The following is a 21,326-nucleotide window of genomic DNA, read 5'->3' as shown; positions in this document are numbered from 1 at the left end:
TATCTCTTAATCAGTGGATACCACAGGTAAAGGCAGACAATGGAAAATATGTGTGAGTTCAGTTATTCAAGACAGAAAAACTCACACCTTATTGTACCTTGTACTTCAAATGAGTCAAGCACACTTGGCGAAAAAATGCAGACATGTTTTTCAATATCTCTCTCTGTTATAGTCGGATCTTTTGGGTAACAAAGAACAGGATATAGTGAAGAAACCACCATAATTTTTTTGAGGCTAAACCCCTGGTACCTACAAAATCAGTAACTTTTATAAGAAACATGGGATCTTGCACAGGTTTTGGGTTTTGTCATGTTCCACTGTTTTGTTGTGTCTTTATAATAAAAATGTACCTATCAGATATTGCATATACTTCTCCCTCTCTATAAAACTTTTACCTTCACACCTTCTCCCTGGCATTTCCTCACCTTTGGCTTTTCTGTTTCTATAGCAGCTCTGGAAGACCATGCCCCTCCTTCCAAAATGTATTTGTTGTGAAGTTAACCTTATTTTTTGTGAAGGATGGCCTCATACCTTTCCTTGTCTCTGGCCTTGGAGTTCTCCCCTGTTCCCTCCAATGCATGCAGAGCTGGAGGGAGGCAAGGTTCCTGTCAGGTCTTCTGAGGCCCCACAATGTCCTGCACTTCCCCTCTGCTGCCAGGGAGAGTCACATGAGAATTATTTCCAGAAGAGGGAAGTAATAGAAAAGAGGGCCAAGGGGCCAGGTACAGAGCTTGGGACTTTTGTATAGGCCATGCACTGTTTAAAGATCTAGGTGTCCATCATGGGCAGGGTGTTCCAGAGTCAAAACAGGACCTGTTTGGTCAATCAATGGGAGGGGTAACACAGCTCCAAATTTCCTACACTGGCTAAGCAGCAATCAGGAGTCAATTGGAGGAGATATTGAGCCAGATATTCTACTCTCTACCTGCTCCTCCCCAGTGCCTGAATCAGAGCTGTGCTCTGGTGGTTCTACATCCCCTCAGGACACAGAGAGCAGTGACCTCCTTTGTCCTGGGGTGAGCAGGTCTTGCTGCTTAGAAGGTGTTTTTCACCATGCCAATGCTACCCTCTGCCACTGTCTCCTTACTGAAGCTCAGAGGGCTTCTCCAGAAAAGGGCCTTGGGTCTAGGTCTCCCACCAAACAGCTTACAAAGTTACAAAATCAGATTTTCTTGGTTTTTAGTAGTTTTGGTAGTTTGATGATTTGGGGTTTCTTTTTGGTTGGTTGGTTGATTGATTTTATTTGGGCTTGTATTGTTGGCTGTTTTTTTTTAGTTAAGGTTTTTTTCCTTCTTTGATGTGTTTTTGTGGCTTTTGCTGTTTGGGTTGGTTTTTTGGTTGTTGTTTTTGTTTTTTGGTGCTGGTTTTTTTTTTGTTTTGTTTTTTTGTTTTTTTGCCAGCCCCCAGCTTCAGGGAACTCATAATTTTGACTCATAAGAGGAAAACTTTCAAAGTGTAGTGTAAAGGATGTCCCTACCTGGAAGACTCAGCTGGGGAGGAATGGACTTGCAGGAGCTGCAGGGATGTGACTGCATCATTGCCTTCAGGCTGAAAAGGAAGCTGCTCATGGATTTCCCATTTCCTAGGTAAGCATTCTGCCACTAGGCTAAGAGCTGACTTTGTTTATTTACCTACATTTGCAGTTTTGTTTCACATTTTATTGATGGCACGTGTAAACACATAAAATTTATTCTCTTAAAAATGCACAAAGGAATTGGAAATGTTATAGGTATTGGTAAAAAGTGCATGTGACTCATTTTTCTCATTTTTAAAATATGCAACTTGAAAATACTTCTTGGTGTGGGGATAAAAAATTCTTTTTACTTTGGTGACACATCACACAGTCCAGCTATTGAGCAGTAGTTGTGGCACAACATTCACAAGTAAGTCCATGGTCTGCAAGATGTTCCCATGCATTATTCAGTGAATAATTCTAAATAATGAAAACACTGAAATCTGTGTGCAGATGTAATATGGGGGACAAAATTAAATGTGTCATTTAATAGAAAAAGCTTCCCTAGCCCTAGTGGAGACCAGCACCAGCTGTTCAGAGACCTGTGGGTCTATGTAACATGAATTTATCGTGTGCTAGCAACAGTAATCCAAGCCCAGCAATCACCAGTGGATGGTAGGTATTGACAGTGATGAAGCAGCTTCCAGAATACACAAGCTTCACCCACAGGCTACCTTCACTGTAGAGTCACCTTCTGAGTGATTTCCATTTCCCAGGTCAGCTCCTTGGGAGCTGGCTGCAGCGGCTGGGAACCTGTTGGCATGGCACCCGCCTGGTGTCGGCAGCTGGCGGTGACCCTGGCGGCTGCTGGACTGCGGGCACTCAGACTCCAGCCTGTGCCCCCCTTCACACTGCCTTCGTGTGCAGACCAGCCTTGAGTTAACAGCAGCGTACAGTTTATAGTCTAAATCGATTCTTACAGACGGTTGTAGGCGCTTTTATGCATCAGTCTGGGGGTGTTAGAGCTTTGCATGCATTTGGTGGTTTTACTCTGAGCTGTAGCACTTATCCAAATACTGCAGGGCAATAACATTCAAGTACTGCAGAGCAATAACTCTTTCATCCCTTTAGGCACCCCTCAAAGCAATCATATTAATAAAAACCCTTGAACCATTGAGGCAAAAATAACTCATGACCAACAGCTTCTTGGAATTTTATTTTTTATATTATGATCTAGACGAGAGGGGCTAAAGCTCACAGCTGTTGCAGCAAATTTCCCTGTTGCTTTCCAAACGTCCCTACGGGTGCAAGGCAAAACTTCAGGAGAGTTACTGAAGACCAGTGGGCAGTGACAGCAGATTTAGATGTAAACAAGAAAAATCAGACCCTGGCAAGATGTTTGCCAAGCTATAACTTGTCATAAAGCTAAACACAGGTAAGTGAATTGAAGTAAAAATCTGCACATATTTTTATTTATTTTTGATGCATTGTTAATTTTTGTCCATCCAGGCTGCAATTAAGACCTGGCAGTGGAAAAAAGAACAATAACGAGAAATTGAATCATTCATTTGTTTGAAAATTAGACAAAAGCAGTGGTATGGCAAGAAAGGAAGGAACTTGCGAAAGATCTACTTACTGCTTTATTTTCAACATTCAGCTCCTTAGTTTCAATGGTGCTTAAAATACTAGTCACAAGTCATGGTTCTGAAGGAAAAGACACAATGTTTTCTGGTGATTGAGACATTTATTCTAAAGGCACCACAGGAAAAGAACATCTCGGGGGTTCAGCAGGTTTGAAATGTTGTATAAGAACTCTGAGTGAAATTGATCTAAAACATGCAGTAAATGGATTTTTAAGTCTTATTGACTATCCTGCTGAGTTGCTGTTTCCAAAAAGCTCTGAACTGCAAGTCTACAATAAAGGTTTTCCTTTCAGATATTTAGCCTGCACAATCTGCTGGCATTTTGAGTTGATACAGGCTTTTATTTTTACTGGAAAAATGCAAGGGGCGGGTTGATGCAGTTTTTCTTTCCTCAGGCTTTAGTGATCTGAAATCATAGGTGTTTTGGAGTATCCAGGTTATTTTTAGGAATGCCCTTGAACTTTTGGGATGTTGTAGCATATAGCACACTTTATTTAACTTTGGCTGTTAGAGAGCTCCAAAACACTGTGGGTGCATAGCTGTTAGGCTTTATTCAAAACACTTCAGAAATCTGGATTAGGTTGTGTTTTTACTAGAACCACAGAGTTGGATGGGAAAAGCTGGTTTTGTTCCCCCTCCCTCCAACCTCCAGCATTTTCCTGCTGTGAGCAAGTATGTTTATCTGAATGTGAGTTGTCACAGGCTGCAGTGCCATGCAGTCGCCATGGGATCTTTTATGTCCATGCCTGTAAAAGGCACGTCAAAATGAAGAGTTGTGTGCCAAGTGGTTTGATGAAGAAGCGATGTCTGTAAACTGTATTTTGACTTGCATTATAGAGTAGCTGTGACCTTCACTTGAGTTTTGATACTGAACTTGTTCTGGCCGGTAATGCCTTATTTGAGAAACTATAGCTGAAGGAAGGGAGTTTGGATTTTTACGGAGGGAGAAAGGTATCTGAGGGGAAGAGCTTGTGTTTTTGTAAAAACCTATGCTACTGCCTTTAACTGTAGAGCTTTAAGACTATTGTTGTCCCAGGAGTCTGGGCCAGAGCTCCCACAGCCAGTTCTGGAACATTCTCAGCTGCTCTGTCACTAAAATTGTGGACCACATGGATACCTCTTAGAAAATGTGGTATCCTGAGCAGCTCTGGCAGTTGTCATTGCTTGGAGAAATTCAGCCTGGGACTGAACAGAAATAAAACTCTGAGGATGCCACAGAAATACAGAAAGGACCTATGAGTCTTCTAGAAAAGTGCAAAGAAATATCCCATACTCCTACCCCTAAAGTTTGTTTCCTAACCAAAACAGTTCCTTTGCAAACTCTTTCTATGGGGGTGATAAACAATTTTAAGTTGAGAAGAAAAATAAAATTTGAAGTTATTCCAGTTTATTTTTGGGAAATTACAAAAGCATGGTCTCTCCTTCCTTTGTACTTTCAATATGGAGAGAGACTGGCAGAATTCAAGGCTTAGCAGAATTGTACCTGCATTTTATCTTGTTGAAGGACAGCCATTACTGAAACTATGAAAGTCATTCTGTCAGGGTTTACAGGGTTAACAAGAATGGAAATATGAGACTGGGTATGGAATCCTTAATATCAACCCTCCTTTCATTTTCAAAAGCATGTTTTTTAACCAAGCAGACATCAAAACAAGGTGCAAAAAGAACACAGAAATGTCTGTTTTCTAAAAGGCAGAAGTTGTGAAGAAAATCTCTCCCTTTTGTAACTCTTCTGTCTCCTAGTTCAAAATAGCTATGGTATTTTGGGAAGAAGGGAAGACAAGAGTAAACTTCAAAACAATGCAATATTTCATTGTGGGGTTTTTAAGCTGAAGCAATCAATGGCTTTTTTCTCTATTTTTTCTTAGTAACATCCTTTTCCTCACCAGGAAGTCATCACTGTCAAATTTGCAACAGGCTAGCCTCCTTCCTATGGGTATCCTTCAATGCATTTCTAGCTTTGATGATACCTGTGATGACTTTGACTAATTCCAATAAGACTGAAAAAAACAAGCAGAGTGATTGAAAAACCTGAGCACTCTAACCAGGTTAGCTGTGAACCTCACTGCTCACCCAGGGCTTTCATGTTGAGTTTCATGTTGCTGTGGCACCCTGCTGGCTATACCAGAGTCAAACTGCTGTCAGACTGCTGTGCCCAAGTGTGTCTGCAGGAGCAGCTGCTCTCAGCACTGATTGCCACAGTAATGTCCCCGCAGTGCTGGCACCCTTCTTTCCAAGGCAAGATCTTTCCCTCACCACAATCCAGGCTTGCAGTTTGAAGAGGGAATGCTACAAAGCTCTTATTGCAGAGTACTGGTTTCCAAAGGTTTGTTATCAGCAGTGTGGGAACAGCATATTGAGCAAATTTAGATGAAGATTAGAAAAATATTTCCTGCCTGTGAAAGAAGAATAATATGCCAAGAATGTGTATGAAGCCCATAATTTGGTGTTTTTCAGCTCCAAATGGTAAGGAACAGCCCTGCATAGTCATAGAAGGATGTAACTGCTCTAAGTGATTTAGCTTAATCTCTGTTTTTTAAAGTCTGTGTTGTGTTTATGAGATACCTCGGAACACAGTGGTGTTAACGTAACTCTGTATGTGAACAGGCAGGGAAGGTGTGTGGGCTGGTGCAAGCACTCCTTGTTCTCAGTGCTATTCTATACCCTTGCATGGGGGCTCACGTGATGGGGAAAGGCTGGTGGCACACATCTTCAGCCAGAAAGAGGCATCACCAGCTTCCCTTTCCATTCCTTCTCCCCTGTGGCTGCACTGGGCCTCCTGTGTCACTGGTGCTGTGCTCACCTTCATGGATGTTTGAAACTGGGGAATTGGATACAGACCTATACTGGGCAGGGCAGTGGGAAGGGGCAACAGACTGGGAACAAAAAGAGAAATTAAATCCCCCCTGGCGCCAGGGTAAATCTCTGCCTGGAATATGGTCCAGTACAAAGCTCTTCTGGAGCAATTTTTGGCATGCAGATAGACCACGTCAGCTGTTTCTTGATTACAAGCTGAGAGCATGCTCTTGACTATGGACTTCATGGAGCAACTCCTTCCCTGAGCAGGGAGACAGACTCATGTGTGTATTTGTCCTGGAGTAAGAGCATCCCCATGGGTGGCTACACAGAGCAGCTGACAGCATCCTGGTTCTTCTCATCTCAGCTTAGCTTGTGATAAGCTGTTGGTGAACTGTGTGTGCGAAGATATTAAGAAGAAAACAGCTTGTCTAAAAATATCAGCTTTTTTTTTTTTTTTTTCAGGAGGAGAGAGGATTTCCTGTCATATTTTAATTTGGAATTTGTTTATAGTATTTACATTTTTATTCAGATAAAGTTATCAACACTAACAATGCAAAATTAGGGGTTCTACAGCAGCATCTCAGACAATGCCAGGAGGGCCTTTGGCATCACATAGATTGATAGGAAATTCTCTGCTGTTGCAGTACATCACTACAGTGTGATACAACTTTTCTCAATGGATGCTTAAAGTGAGCATGCTAGGAGAAAATTAATTATTCCAGGCACAAAATCCTCTGCTACAAACCACAATATACCATCATTCAAATAAGCCACTTACAATAAAGTAAATATCTAGAGGAAAACAAAATATTTTCTCTTCTGCAATTTTTTTAAACATAGTTTATATAATTACAAACATTTTTTTCAGGCAGCTATTTTCAATACTGAGTTATATGGGACACAGGGATGTCCTATTTTAGTTTGTACATAACTATTCTGCAATTATGATAGCAGCAGGGGCTCTAGTCAGCCTTGTGGCAGAGCAACCTTTTCTTGTGGTGCATGGCTTTTTTCAGTTTTTTCTACTGAAAACAAATCAATAAGTAAAGTTTTTGTCTAAATTTTTCTGTAAATTTTAGCTTTCAGAATTTTTTTCTTGACCAGTATTAGCCCCTTACGTTTTGTATTTTAGCTTATTTCAGCAGGTAGTTTTTGTTATTTTTTCTTTTCTACGCCATTATCTTTCATTCTATATACTGCACCAGGAGAATACATTTTCCTGTAGTATTTTCAGTGGCACAAGGAATGGAAAGCACAGGGCACTTCATGCCGGTTTTGTTTTCTGTATACAAGCAGGTAGGATGATAATTAACTATTTAAGTGGTTAATTACAGGGTAAGTCATTTTTGTCTAACTAAAACCAGTCTATTCTATGAAGATAACCATTGTATAACAGGAGAAGTTGGTATGAGCAGAGAAAACATCTGCTAAACAAGTAAAACTTAAATGCATAAATCTCATTACAGGATTCCTTTTGTGCCAGATCTGTTGTATTACTCTCTTCTCTTCATTGCTGGAGTTCACACTGACCCAGCTCTCACATAATTACGAAAAACAGGACATGCACAACAATAACTACAAAGGCCCAGAGAGGAAGTTACAGCATCACGACCATTTGCCACTTATAGGAAGACTTGCTCCAGGATGACAGATGTACGGCTTGGGAAATGCTGCTGCGGCGGGGGGACTCAGAAGAGCTCATCCAGGGCATCATGTGTCCAGATTCCAGACTTGAACAACGTCTAGAGCAAACGTGATATCACAGTCTGTGATATTCAGAGACTAGACAGCCCAGAAGCCTCCCTGCTTTTAGGGTGTGTGACAATTTGCTCTTAGATTTTTTCATGTTACATGTGTCACAGCAAGGCAAGGAAGAAGCAGTGAAGCTGTGCTGGGAACAGTGCTCATGCTGACATGTTTTGCAACAGCAGTCCCTTGTAAACTAATGAAGGCCCCACTTGACACCTCAGGCAACAGGGCAAGAGGCAGGCTGCTACAGTCATTCAGGCACCTATCTTTAATGCACCAAGCTTGTCACACCAGCCCCTGACCTGGGTGTCAGCTACCCCTGGCCTGCACGCAGCAGGAGAATCCCCCGGGAGATGGGCTTCCTGCTTGAAGCCCACTCTGCTGGCTTGTTCAGGAAAGTGGCAGAGAGCACACACCCACCACCATCATCTGGAAGGGAGATACTGATCCTACAAGGAAGCCCTGACCCTCCAGGCCAAGATACAACTTGTATGTGTGTGACTCTGAGTGCCTACAGGTGCCAAGAGATGCAGCCCTTTCCAGCCTGGCTTTCGTGGGTGATGAAGTGTCACTGAAGGAGCAGGCATGGGTCCCAGCAGGCATCAGGGAATGTCTGTGCCTCTGGGGCACTCAGGCTGAACATCAGTCAGAACATGTCTGCAGAATGTTACAGACCAATACACACAAGCCCTTGCAGTGGTTTTGTTCCTGTGTGTCCACGTTGTCCAAAGGCCCTGTGGCAGGTCTTGCAGTGTGACACTGACATGAGACCCTTCCTGCAAGCACCAGGGTGGATGCCAACAGCTCAGGTACTTTGCCATGGGCACAGCCACCACCAGAGGTGCAGCTGATGGCAAAGCCCCATGTAGCCCCCACCGAGGGCCCATGGAGCAAGAGGCATGGCTGGGGTTTGCTGGCAGGTGGGAAGAGCCCTGATGCTGCATGCAGGGCTGGTGCAAGATGGTGCAGGTGGGACTTTCCTATGCTTCCTCGCTGACAGTGCCCATCATCCCACTGCTGCAGGGCTCTGCCTCATCTCTCACAGATTGCTGTTTGGAGGATACAAGAGTACTACCAAGAAAACCATGGTGTGCAGAAGGTGGCCCTAAGCAGGCTGATCCTGGACTCATTTTTATAGGATCTATAAAAGCTTCCAGAAATCAATTTTCCTTGCCATTACCTTTTCTTTGTCCTTGTGAGGAGCTCCATCCCTCTCACCTTCTGCTGTGCTCAGAGCCAGCAGGATTGTCCACTGACTCTGGATGGATGACAAAAGCCACCCCTGCTAAATGAGAGCCTAACCTCCCTCTTTCCAGGGGATAGTTCATTCCTAGTGGACTCATAAATTTTCAGAAACTTAACTTTTCAGCTGAGTGTGGCTAAGCATCTTCAGTGGCAGACATTTTTCTGTTATTGTGGAGGGTTTTGTGTGGTGGTTTTGTTTTGTTCTGGGTTTTGGGGTTTTAAAATGTATATATATGAAATATAAATCTGAGGAGGCAGTGGGGCTGGGTATAGTTTTGTTTGTGTTTTGGTTTTTTTTTTTTTTTTTATTTCTGTTGCATAAGAGAAAGATATTTTTCCCTAGATCTGGCATGTGATGAATGTTTTTAGTGAGATTGCTTATGAACTTTGATTATACAATAAAAATACAAATTCCAACTTGTGGTAATGGCCAGCAGTTTGGTGACAGAAGCCTGCTTGGCTGGGAGAAGTGGGGAGGAATGGAATGTATGTTAATGCAGTGAAGGAGGAGGTAGGGGAGGTGTGTGTGGTGAAAAGGTTGCAAATGAGAATGAAAGGAGTGTAAAAATGCAGTCAGTAATCTAGGCTTCCTCTTGCTATTTTTGTGAAGACATTCTTTGTCCAAATTAGGAATGAGCAATTACAGTGGGCTGGGTGGGGGCTGCTGGAGGTGTAAGAAGCATTTTTGGCACTGAAGGGGGATAGTATGATCTCAGAGGAAGGACCAGATAAAATTGTAATTGAAACCAACTGATGTGGTGTGCGATTTGCTGTTGCACCTCACTCACAGGGAACAAATGTTTCTGCTGCAAGGTTGTTGGCTGTGACAAAAGAAAGTCCTAAGATCCTTTGCTGAGCATAAAATAGCTACAAATATAACAGGCCTGTGGAAAAAACCATGCAGCCCTGGCCTAGTGGTGTCATTAGGATGAAATGTCTTTTGGATGTCAGAGGGTGCAACACTGCAGATATCCCATCTGGAAATGAGCACGTAAGTCTGGTCTCCTCTGTTTAAAAAGGAGCTCAGATGGGAGTTGGGCAGAGGGAGGCTCCTAGGACTGTCAGGGCAGTGGTAGCCTGTCCTAAGGGCCAGACTCCCAGCTTCTTGTCTTTGTCAGTGGAGAAAGGGACATGGCCACTCTCTGTAAATACCTTGGGAAGCAGAGTGCTTTACTACTGAGAATGAAAGCAGTCACAGCCAAGTGAAAATACTGACTTCAAAATAAATGTCTAATAAACATGCCTGGAAAAAAACTGATCAAGGAATTAGCAGCATATTTTTGTTGCCACTGTAGTGAATTATTTTAACATCCAATCATTCTGTTGGGGACATAAATGTGTTTTTACATTTTGCTTAATCTGTTTATGAAATGATAAACTTTGATGCATTTGCCTGGAGCAGCAGGGTCTGACCTCTGTGTCCCTTCAAGCCTTGTCTTCCATGAAAGCTGTTCATTGCAGGCTTCAGTTTCAGTAATGCCAAGAGCAGATCTGCAATGGAGTCAGCTTCTTCCATGTGTAAGCCAGAACCTTAAGAACTGTTTCTCCAAACAGTGGAATATGTATTCATCTCATGATGAATACCTGCCAGACTGATAACAATCAATCCTATTTGCTAAGAGTCTCTGTCTAGAACTATTTAATCAAAGTGGAAAACGTATGTATTTATCAACATTTGCAGCTAGAAGGCCTTCAAATCTCGCAGTGCTGTGCAACTCTGAGTGGACATGCAGCTTCTGCCTGGCACTGCCAGGCTCTTCTGCAGCTGGCTGGGGAGCACCTGAAACTGCAGGGTAACATACTTATCTAAGCCACACCTCGAGAGGTGGCACGTCCTGGTTTGGGTGTGACAGCCTTTGTCATGGTGAACCACTCCTTCAAGACACCGAGAGAGGATTCCTGTGGGCATGGCAAAGGGTCAGGTCTGAGCCCGCAGAGGAGAGAGTGCTACATTTTCTGGTTAGCTCACATGTTCATGAACAAGCCACGAGTCAGAATGCAGAGGAATCATTTGGAAATCCTGTAAGAAAAGCCTACGTGCAACTCAGCCAGACTCAGTAGCTGAGACAGTGCTCCAGGGAATACTTCCCAAACCACAGGGGTTTTCACTTTGTGTGTTTTCTCTTTCCAGGGTCCGAATCTGGCTCCAACCCTTAGGATGGCAATATTGGCCCTCCAAATGCTTGTAAGAGAAATAAGCTGACATTTCAACCTCATCTGGACTGGCTCAATAAAATTCTGCCAGTGCATTCAAAACCTTGGTGATGGTCGTGGAAAAGGCATCAATATGCTGAAAGATCTGTAGTATCTTAAATGATTAAGTGGCTCCTCTCACCAGCAAGAAACATTTTTAAATATTTTGAAAAATAATGTTTTACTGTAGTACTTTCAAGGCCACCTTCTCAATGGACATCTCTGGTATTTAAACCAAATAACGGCCAGCAGTCCTGCAACACGCAGTGATTTCTCCTGAAAATTTAGAAATGTTTTGCCCTTAGGCTGCTGCAAATGATTATGAGCCTTGCCTTATTGGAGTCATTCTTCTGGAGGAGAAAGGTAGTAGCTATGGTGCCATGGTTCCCATCACAAAAGAAAAAGAAATCTTTCTTATTTTAAGCACTAGGGCAAGCTCACTTCCTGCAGTGCTGGCAAATAAGGGTCAGAGTTGAGCCAAAACTCAAAAGCTTCAGAATTGCTCTACAAGTGTTCAATTTATTGAGGAAAGAACACCAAGGCTTCTCTGGGGCTTCATAGGTTTCTTAAAATATAGAGAAAGAAGATTATTCCTTATGAAAGCTACTGTGGTTTTGAATTATTTCTTTAGATTCCTACAGACCTCAGCCCAATTACTTACAGCTTTTCCAAACAAAGGCAGGTATTAGACCTTTCAAAGGCGACACAGCTGAGGTCTGCCATAATCCTGCTGAACTTAGCACAAAGGTGTCAACTTACTGAGAGGATGAGCTAACCTTTATTCACCTGTTTTGTTCACCTTTGGGTAACTGGTGGGAAAAAAAGGGACAGTTTTCACAGCTAAAAATGGATCAGGAGTAAGTTTAATAGAATATGGCCTTGCACGGTGTAACTATGTGCATGCATGGTCATCCACTGATGAACTCTAAAAGGTTGTGAAGAAAATTATACTCCCATTTTATAGGTGAAGAAACTTAAGAAATGGAATTCAGAATAATATTTAGAAAATGAAAACACTCTTAGGTCCTCTTTAAGAGATTGTTTTTTGAAATGAAGGAGTTTCTGGGTCTCAGACCACCAGTTAACATAGAGTAGCCTAGAGCAAGATACCTGGGAAGTTCAGACAAAATTAAAAGTGCAAATAGTGTTAGTCAAGCCCATTTCTGTTTGATGTAGTTTAGAAAAGCTTTATTTGTTTTTAAAGGGCTAATAAGTTGCTCTTTACTTTCTCATGAATGCTTTCTTCAGAAATAAAAGATACTTCGTGGTGACGCCACCACAGATATATCCTAAACCAGTGTTTGACTGCACACCATTGAGTGATTTTAAATCTATTCAGCATCAAAGGCCATGGGGCAGGGCTGGGGTCATGCAGTGCCCCCAGCTCACCCTTGGCATGAGGTGCTGCCTGGAACGTGCCAGAGCCTCTTCACCATCCTTGCACAGCTGGGTGGGCACTGGGCACCTGGGCAGAGACCTCTGCTACCTGCCTGCTCCTCCCTGTGCCACCAGCCAGCCACTGGGGCCAGGCTCACCATACCCACTCTTTCCAGTCCTTGGACATACCTGTTTGTCTCCAGATTGCTAACGACCTCTTGAGGTAATTTTCTCCAGATTGCTAATGACCTCTTGCCTCCAAAAAAGGCCATTTGCAGTGATTTCTGGAACATGCCTCCTTGACCCCTTTTCCACTGTTTTTTTCCCCCACCCAGTAAGTTTTTCTATTCCAAAACAGACATTCTCACCTGTCAGAATTTTCTTCTCACACTTTCAGCATTTTCTGTTATATTTTCTTATCTAGCCTTTCATCAGGCTGCACCTTGTAGAGTACAGTGATTCGGAAAGGATCAGGAGCCTGAAATCCATCTTTATGTGTTCATACAAATTCTCCCTGCTGTCTCTGTGCATACTCAGGGACTGGGAAGGAAATTCAAAAGCATGTATAGAAAAGGATAATGTAAAAATAAAAAATGAAAGGAAAAAATGCAAGGAAAAGTGTATATAAAAAAGGCTCAGCATGCCTCCTAACATGGTAGTGGGGAGATATTTAATATCAGCAAACTATCAAAGCGAGCTGAGGTCTGTGACTCTGTGGTTGTACTACTTCTGTCTGTGCTCTTGCCCAGCCTTTGAATCCTGTTCACTGTGTTCACAGTAAAAATAAAAATCGGACCAGGCAAAACCAGTAAACACACAAAACATCCCAGTGTAGAGACAGTGGGTACACCACTTTAGCCCATGGCTATATAACTGGAATTGGTAGGAGCGAGATAAAGACAGACTTTTCTAAACTGTGACATATAGACACATTTCTGAATGAGCAATGGAGTAAGAAGGCATGCAGCTGGGCACACAGAGCCTTCAGATGTGGGAAAAGTCCTGTCTACATCTCCCCCCATCCATGAAGCCATGTGTGTGAACTTTGCTTCTGCCTGTTTCTTGGAAGTGCTATGAGAGTTCACTAGTTGAATCTGGAAAATGCAAAAACACTATATAGAGGAACTGAAATGGTCCATTTTCAGTATTTCAACTTCCCCAGCATCACCATGCAGAGGGATGTCTGTGCTGAAATGCTCCTGCAGTTCCTGATGCAAACAGACCATGTCCCAGCCATGGTGTGATCACTGTATCAAATCTTCTGCCTGGTGAGGTTAATGAGCCTTAGTTGCCTTACACTTTAGAGCAGCTGCAGAAAAGCAGGTTTTCCTTGGTGTAGTATCCACATCACTTCTATCATTTGCCTGAACAGAAGTGAAGAACTTGAGAGACTACCTTGTTTATTTCCTTTACTGAAGCATTCCAGATTTTGCTTTCATCCTCTGATACTCACAAAACTCAAACACAAAAAAACCCAGGCACTAACAAATGAAAATGTGTGCACTTTCATATGCAATTGCATGTGTTGTACATTAGGTGTTTTCTCCCCAGTAAGATTTAAAATCATGAAAGCTTGCCAAATTCCAATGTTTACTGAAATATTTTCTGGAAGGTGAAAGGTAATTACAAATTTCTGACTAGCCATCAGTGTGGAGACATAAACTCAGGAAAGGTATAATTCATTTGTCTGTATAAAATTTTCTAACGTGTCCTGCTAACACAGGCATATAGGATTGGGAAGTACTTGCTGTGCAATCCCATTCAGTTCTGAATGTCTGAAGGCAATTGTACCTGAGTAGTACACTAAATAGAGGTTATTTCTCTGATTGTGCTTCTCTTCTTCTCCTTGTTCTATTGGAAAGACACAGACAGACGTGGCCTCACCAGAAAATGAAGTAGGGTTAGGTTTGTTAAGTATCTGTTCTTGGAGCCAGTTTTAGAAGACCTACAAATGACTCAATCAAATGTTGCCTAGGCAATCATTGTTCTTCATAAGGCAAGAGCAGTCTGAGGTTCTAGTACTCAGATATATAAACCCCCTACGTGTGTGCTGCTTGTGAAGGGGTCCTAATTGATGGAGTCTCTCTACTAAGAGCACTCTGAAGATAACTTACAGAACTAGTCACAGAATTACAGAGTCATTTATCTTGGAAGAGATCTCCAAGACCATTAGGTGTCACCGACATGCTCTATGAAAAATCTTTTCTTTAATATTTTTTCCTTCTGAAAAGCAAGAAGCCTCAAGAACAAAATGTAAACAATTCTTATCTGCTGCTGTGGAATGCAACAGGTGGATCTGTGATTGGTCTGATGTGGTTGTTTCTAATTAGTGGCCAATCACAGTCCAGCTGTCTCGGACTGTCTCAGTCAGAGACAAGCTTTTGTTATTCATTCCTTTTCTATTCTTAGCTAGCCTTCTGATGAAATCCTTTCTTCTATTCTTTTAGTATAGTTTTAATATAATATGTATCATAAAATAATAAGCCAAACCTTCTGAACATGGAGTCAACTTTCTCGTCTCTTCCCTCATCCTAAGACCCCTGTGAACAATGTCATATCTGAGCTCAAATGGTGACTGGCCACCAAGGTGTTAAGTGGACCATAGTGCTAAACGTCACTTCCAGTCATTTCTGGAACACCTTCAGGGATGGAGATTCCATCACCTCCTTGGCAGCCTGTTTCAATACTTTACAATCCTTTCCATGAAGAAATTTTTGATGTACACCAAAACTGGTCTTGGGACAGCTTGAAGCCATGTTCTCTCATCCTGTCACTCATTGCTGGGAGAAGAGACTGACCCCTACCTGGCTACAGACTCCTTTCAGGTACTTCTAGGGAATGATAAGGTCCATGAGCCTCCTTTTATGGGATAAACACCCACAGAGATTTTAGTGAGTGAGTTTTTAGTGACTACTGCTCATCTCTTTATCTTCTGGAAGTTCAGTAAAATATGTTATTAAATTCCAGAACTGATATGTTATTAAATTCCAGAACTGTATTGCAGCACAGAAACAGCTGGTAATTTTGAAGCAATATTTGTGTTCATTGCAGTGTTCTGTGGAGACTTAATGCAAAGAAATATATTCAGGTACTTTGTTGTATTGGAAATGGGAATTGGGAGCATCAGTGCAAGGAGCTGCATCATTCATTTACCAGGTTTAATTTTATTAACAGATGCAAATTATTTGTTAAACAAATATAAAATGAAATGAAAAGAAGAATGAATGTGTCATCATTGGGTGCTTCAGTTTAAACATCTCACTAAAAATAACCAAAAACCCTGGGTACCATGTGCTTTTTATCTCGGTGCAACGAAACGCTTTGGAAGGTGCAATGAAACACTTTGGAAGGAAATATCTGAAGAAACCACTTAAAACTTCAGTTTTTTCATGTCAGTCACACGTTTCCTTGAAGGCCAGATTTAGACCTGTTTAAGCTGTATTGTGTGTGGAGAGCAAAAAAGAGCTTGGTGTTATTAGGCAGAATCCCTTTTACATGCAAAGAATTGGATCAATTTGACCCTGATTTTCTCTCTCTCCACTTTTTTTGTCCCATTACTTCAAACCCTTGACATTTTCTCCAAGAAGGGGCTGATTGAACTATAGGTCTGGCACTTGTCAATTGTGGACAGTATTGGCTTCAGTCAGTCATGTTCACACATAAATAAGCCATGGCAGAAACAGACTGGTGAATAGAAAACATTTACCGAAGATTCCTAAGATTATTTACTGAAGATAATGCTCTTGCATAAGTGTAACAAGTAATAAAATCTGCTCTGTAAGGAAGGTGACATCTACCTTAAGTAAAGTAGCAGAAATAGAAATCCTATCCCGTTGCAGTTCTCAGTGTTTTTTTGTTCTTTCTACTTGTCTAGAAGTTAGGAATCTGAAAAACGTTATCTTCCATTCAAGCAAGGAAGGGAAAAACACAATTCAAATGTAGACCTCCCTAACTGGGAAAAATTAAACCCAGTATGGCCTTATTTATATCCATGTGATGTCACTGCAGCTCTGCTATGTACAGTGTGGAAAGAAATTAAGAAAGGAGAGAACGGTGAAAGAAAGGAAGGGTGGTTTCCTAAACAAAATACAAGTCAAAGCAATTTGCATAAATGTGTCTCCTATGATTTTTTTATTTATGGCCCCTAAGTTTCTAATTAAATACTAATTAATATTATCACCAGAATTGTCTCACATTCTCAGTTCTTCATAGCTTTGTCACTTTGATTAATGCATAGTCATTTATTAACTTATTTAACAAGCTGAGGTGCTTCATGAGAAACCAGATAATATTCCCATAGCAGTCTCCTTTCTGCAAAAAAGTAGTTCTAAACTTAATAAAATTATCCTCAATAATGTTAAAGCTTTTTTATTGCAGCCTTAAAAGATGGAAATAGGTTTTTTGTTTGATTTATATTATATGGAGTTGTGTAAAGCTCCCATTAGTAAAATTTATATGTTCATTTGAGCTTGATCACTGTACTGCTTCTGTAGTTGTGGGCGCTTAGGATTTAACTTTTGCTGTATTTAGGAAGATAATTAATGTTCTGACCAGACAGGGAATAAAATACTCACTAGAACAGGATAATTAAGGACATAGATAATGTTTAGGCCTTGTGTTTTGTTTTTTAAATTATTTGCGTTTTTTTCCAGTTAAACCTGATAAAGAGGAAACCAGAGTTTACCTGGGATTATGGTAACTTTGCCTGAAGTAGTTTGGCAATTCTGGAGCTGGCTGGGGGGCTGTGGCTCTCTGCCCAGTGGTGAGGGGTGCAGCACCACAAAACTCTGATGCCCCTGTGCCAGCAGGGCTGATCTCTCCCCAGGGATCACAAATAATCCCACTCTCCTCCCTTCCTTCCCTGCTGAGATGAGGACTCACATTCCCCTCCGCGCCCTGGAGGAGGGAGAGGCCAGGTTTGTGTGCAGTGAGGATATTCCCAAGGCAGCCGTGCTGGTGCTGCTGTCAGACTGCCAGGGATGGGGGAGCCCTGCCTCACGCACTCCGTGGGGCTCCCAGAGGACCTGGGGATTTTTGAGTTGCAGCCCTGCTGCTATTTGATTTTCAGGGGAGGAAGGGTTGAAACAGGCTAGTAGGCTGGCTGTTCACTGTATTTCTTCCTAGAGCTCCTGTCTTCCCTGGGCCATTTCCATGAAGATGTATTTATTATTCATTCCCGTTTCCTCTAACAAGGAACCTCCCATCATTCTACTTACATGCACCCTAAACAACATATATTGACCATATAGAAATGACAGGAATGTGTTTATATGATTGGGAAAAGCCTCCTTAGCACCCAGTTTCCCTCTAGTCTCATACACTCACCAACAGGGATACAGGGGAGCAGCTTCAGGTGGCAGCAAGCACATCAGCACAAAAGGGAAGATATGCTTCTCAGCACAGGGAATGTGTAGAGAAGATGCTCAGTGCTCATTGCTGTGTCTGAGAAATAAATCAAGTGATACTTCAGGGGAAAATGTCCCTCTATGGCCTGATGAACTGAAGTATGTTATAGCAAGTCCCCAGCAACTATATCCAAAGAGCAGTTGCACACTTAAACAGATAATAATCACTAATTTTACCATCTAGATTAGTCCCTATTTAGGTAAATTAAGGTTACCTTCCAGGGATTTTTGTCCCCTGTGATCTGTGTTTTACTGTGTAACATGATGCAGTAAAGCTGGATCACCAATTATTATGGTGGTCATTGCACCAGCATCTGATAAATACTTGCAGCAATATGCCACTTTGCAGATTCAGAGGCTTTAGGACATAAAAGATATAAGTATGTGGCAGGTTTGAATCAAAAGCAGTCTCTTTACAAACTGTTCAACAGCCTGTACTACTATTGCATTTCTTCTGAAGTAAGTCGCCTTTGCCACAGGTTCATTTAGAGTCTTCTCCTTATTTTTCTCTTTCCTCTTCTTAATATCTTCTACTGAGTTTTTATTTTGTGAAAGCTGAAGATGGGTGATGACAGGTTGCTGTGCAGGCAGAGGTCAAGCTTGGCAGGACACAGCACCAACAGGGTTTTCCTGGCTTCAATTAAGAGTTTAGTAATGAGTGTAGAGCGTGGGTTAAACCTAGGTTAAATAAGTATGTCTTAATTTCTGCTGTTAAATAAATAAAAGCACCTCATTCTCCAGAGAAGAAAAAAGCACAGAAAAGCAGGAGTTCTTTATAGGATTGCTCTACTGTATTGAATGCTTGCCAAACTCCCCAACTACAGAGAGGGCACCTCGGTGGCTATGCAAATCAGACAGACCACTCAGCTTCACCTGCTGCATACCAGAGTGGGAGATTTCCATTCTCTCCACCCAGCTCATGGGAGCTCTGCAGAGACCTTTCACACCACACCTGGTCCCTCTCTGAAGTTTGTGGGTTGCTATGACAGCAAGGGCAGCTCGAAGAACCTTCACCAGTCTCCAGTCCCTTTCAAAACCTTGAACTTCAGTGCCAAAAACATGGATATGGAAGAGTTCAAGGATTTTGAACACCTTTTTGAATTAGATAGCCTGATGCAGGGGATTGATTGCTACAAGTGACAATGAACTTGTGCTAGATTCAAAAGAAAACAAGAGCAGAAGAAAAATTACTAAAGAGATCTGCATCAATTAGGTCATAAGGAACCATGGAATTAGTTCCTAACACCAAAATGCCATTAGATATGCTAGTAGGAAAAATGAAGGACTAAATTTAATGACATCTCTTAAGTATCAGATTTAAAAATCTGATAGATAGCAAATACAAAACCTCCTCAACAGCTGATCTTTAATAACTATAAATAATAAAATTCAGATTCTGATTTCCAGTTTATAGAGGTCCTGTTGAATCTGTACAGAAACCTAACTAGAAGGTAGAAAAGTAAAATACTGCTATTAATAAATCAGCCCCTAAAAGACACCAGTAGACATTACACACAATGCTCAATAGAAGAGGATATACTAACAAGAAAGTTTCAACAATCTTTTTCAATTTAAAACTCAAGAATAAACCTCCGGGTAACCTTCCTCAGAAGGGGGAAACAACAACCAGTCTTATTATTTTAGTCACTGATCTTTACAGCTTCTTTTCTCATGTACAGTTACTTTTCTTTATTTGTTTCAGATCTCTCTTGAATATCAGTTATCAAGGATGCATAATTTTGATGAATTTTAGGGTGGTTGATCTTTTCATGTAGAAATATTTCATTTCTTGTACTCAGTATTCATATGAGAGGGTTGTTTAGCTACCTTGCTCCCCTGAGGAAGATTCCACCTTATTACTATCTCATATTTATGCCTGTTGATGTAACATACATTGGTTCTTGCCCCGACTGTCCCCTACCTTAAATAGCATTTCTCTATCCCCCTGTTCATAAAAAACCTCTTTTAGTCTTCATTTTCTCTGCTAAAGGCATTGAGCTCCTTTCTGCCATATTTCACAGAGGTATCTTCCTTGCTGGTGGTTCAGATACAACCCCTGCCTTTCTGATACCAAAACCCTTTTTTCTCTGCTGGTGTGTTGTTCCCAGTCAATGTAATGTTATGTGTTCTGGCCAAAGTTCCTGCCACTGATGTCTCAGCAGACGACCTTCATTCTGACCATACACTTAATGCTAATTGTATTGCAGTTATCCCCAACACCATAAGGTTCTTTTAAAATGGTCTTGTGATCCTTATCTGTATTGATGATGGCTGAAATCCAACTGATATTATTGCATTTGATTAATGCAATGCAAGAGATTTGTATCATGTGTGTCTGTGCATGTGCATGCCTGTAAGTGCAAATGCCCACTTGTCTGTATACTTAGGGAAAAAGAAAAAAAAAAAAAAAAAAAAAGAAATAAAAGCCTTTTTTTTAAATTCAAGAATTTCCAGTGTCAGAATCCAGAGTGGATAGCATTTTTCTGTGGGGTATATAAATAAAACAGTTTAGTCCTATTAAATTTCATACTAAAGTATCTGACCTCATTACTCTCCCTTAAATATCTTAAACTTAAAGAAAAGGAGTGGAGTAGTTTCTTTTATATTTACTATTTATTATGTGCAAGCCATTACTTATAAGGAAAGGAATAAATCTGCCAGGACAAATTTAACTAAAGGTCTATTTTTGTCATTAAATCACATATTGCATCCTTAATAATTTTCTCATATTTTCTTGATAAGAGTAACCTGTGAAATTTCACATGATGCAAAAATATAAAATATCTATCTGCTAGAAGAATTGAATTTCTACAAGCAAAACCAGCATATGGTTTCTTGGGAGAACATGGAACTGAATCACTTCTTGCCCTGCTGTTGGATAAGATGTAAAGTTAAATTTCAAGGTGGAGAATCACCCAAGAGATTGCTCAGACTCCCTCAATGCATGAAATATCTTTCACACTATTGCATAGGTTCTTCTGTACTTTTCTACAGGAGTGCTGATAAATGCATTAAATGCTTAAAATATTTATTGGTTTGGGGACAGGATACAACATTACAAGAAATGAGATCATTCTCTACAATGCTACAATATATGAAAACTGAAACTGTATTTTTTTCCTTCTCAGAAGCACTTTGCAAATGACAATTTTTCTGTGAAGAATTAAAGTACAGAAATGCTCTGGCAATTGCAAGTTGCAGGTTTTCAGAACCAGTATTTATTATGTTTTAAAATAAGTCATCGTGCAAATTGAGGAAGTAACATTGCTAGCCATTTTCTCTTTAGTACATTCTGATTTAATGTCAGCTGCTAGGTAAGATTTAACAATATACACCAATTTGACTACATCAAATTCAATGACAAGAGACTTACATCCCTGTCAAGAGAGGAATGAAAGTTTTGTGCATGAGGAAAGGGGGTGGTGGAATTGCTCTTGATGCAAGGCTGTGTGCACTAACAGA

General features: G+C 41.2%; 1 long non-coding RNA gene across 1 annotated transcript; it reads left to right on the top strand.

Moving 5' to 3' along the window:
• Nucleotides 1-2,694: 2,694 nt before the first annotated feature.
• LOC132341826 (uncharacterized) lies at nucleotides 2,695-9,306 on the top strand. Its single transcript, XR_009490327.1, has 2 exons — nucleotides 2,695-2,888; nucleotides 7,362-9,306. It is a non-coding gene; the product is annotated as an uncharacterized LOC132341826 (long non-coding RNA).
• The last annotated feature ends 12,020 nt before the right edge of the window (nucleotides 9,307-21,326 follow it).

This window comes from Haemorhous mexicanus, chromosome Z, assembly GCF_027477595.1.
Source record: "Haemorhous mexicanus isolate bHaeMex1 chromosome Z, bHaeMex1.pri, whole genome shotgun sequence".
Lineage (NCBI taxonomy): Eukaryota > Metazoa > Chordata > Aves > Passeriformes > Fringillidae > Haemorhous > Haemorhous mexicanus.
Note: the sequence above shows the minus strand (reverse complement) of the source record. Positions and strands in the feature narration are given on the sequence as shown.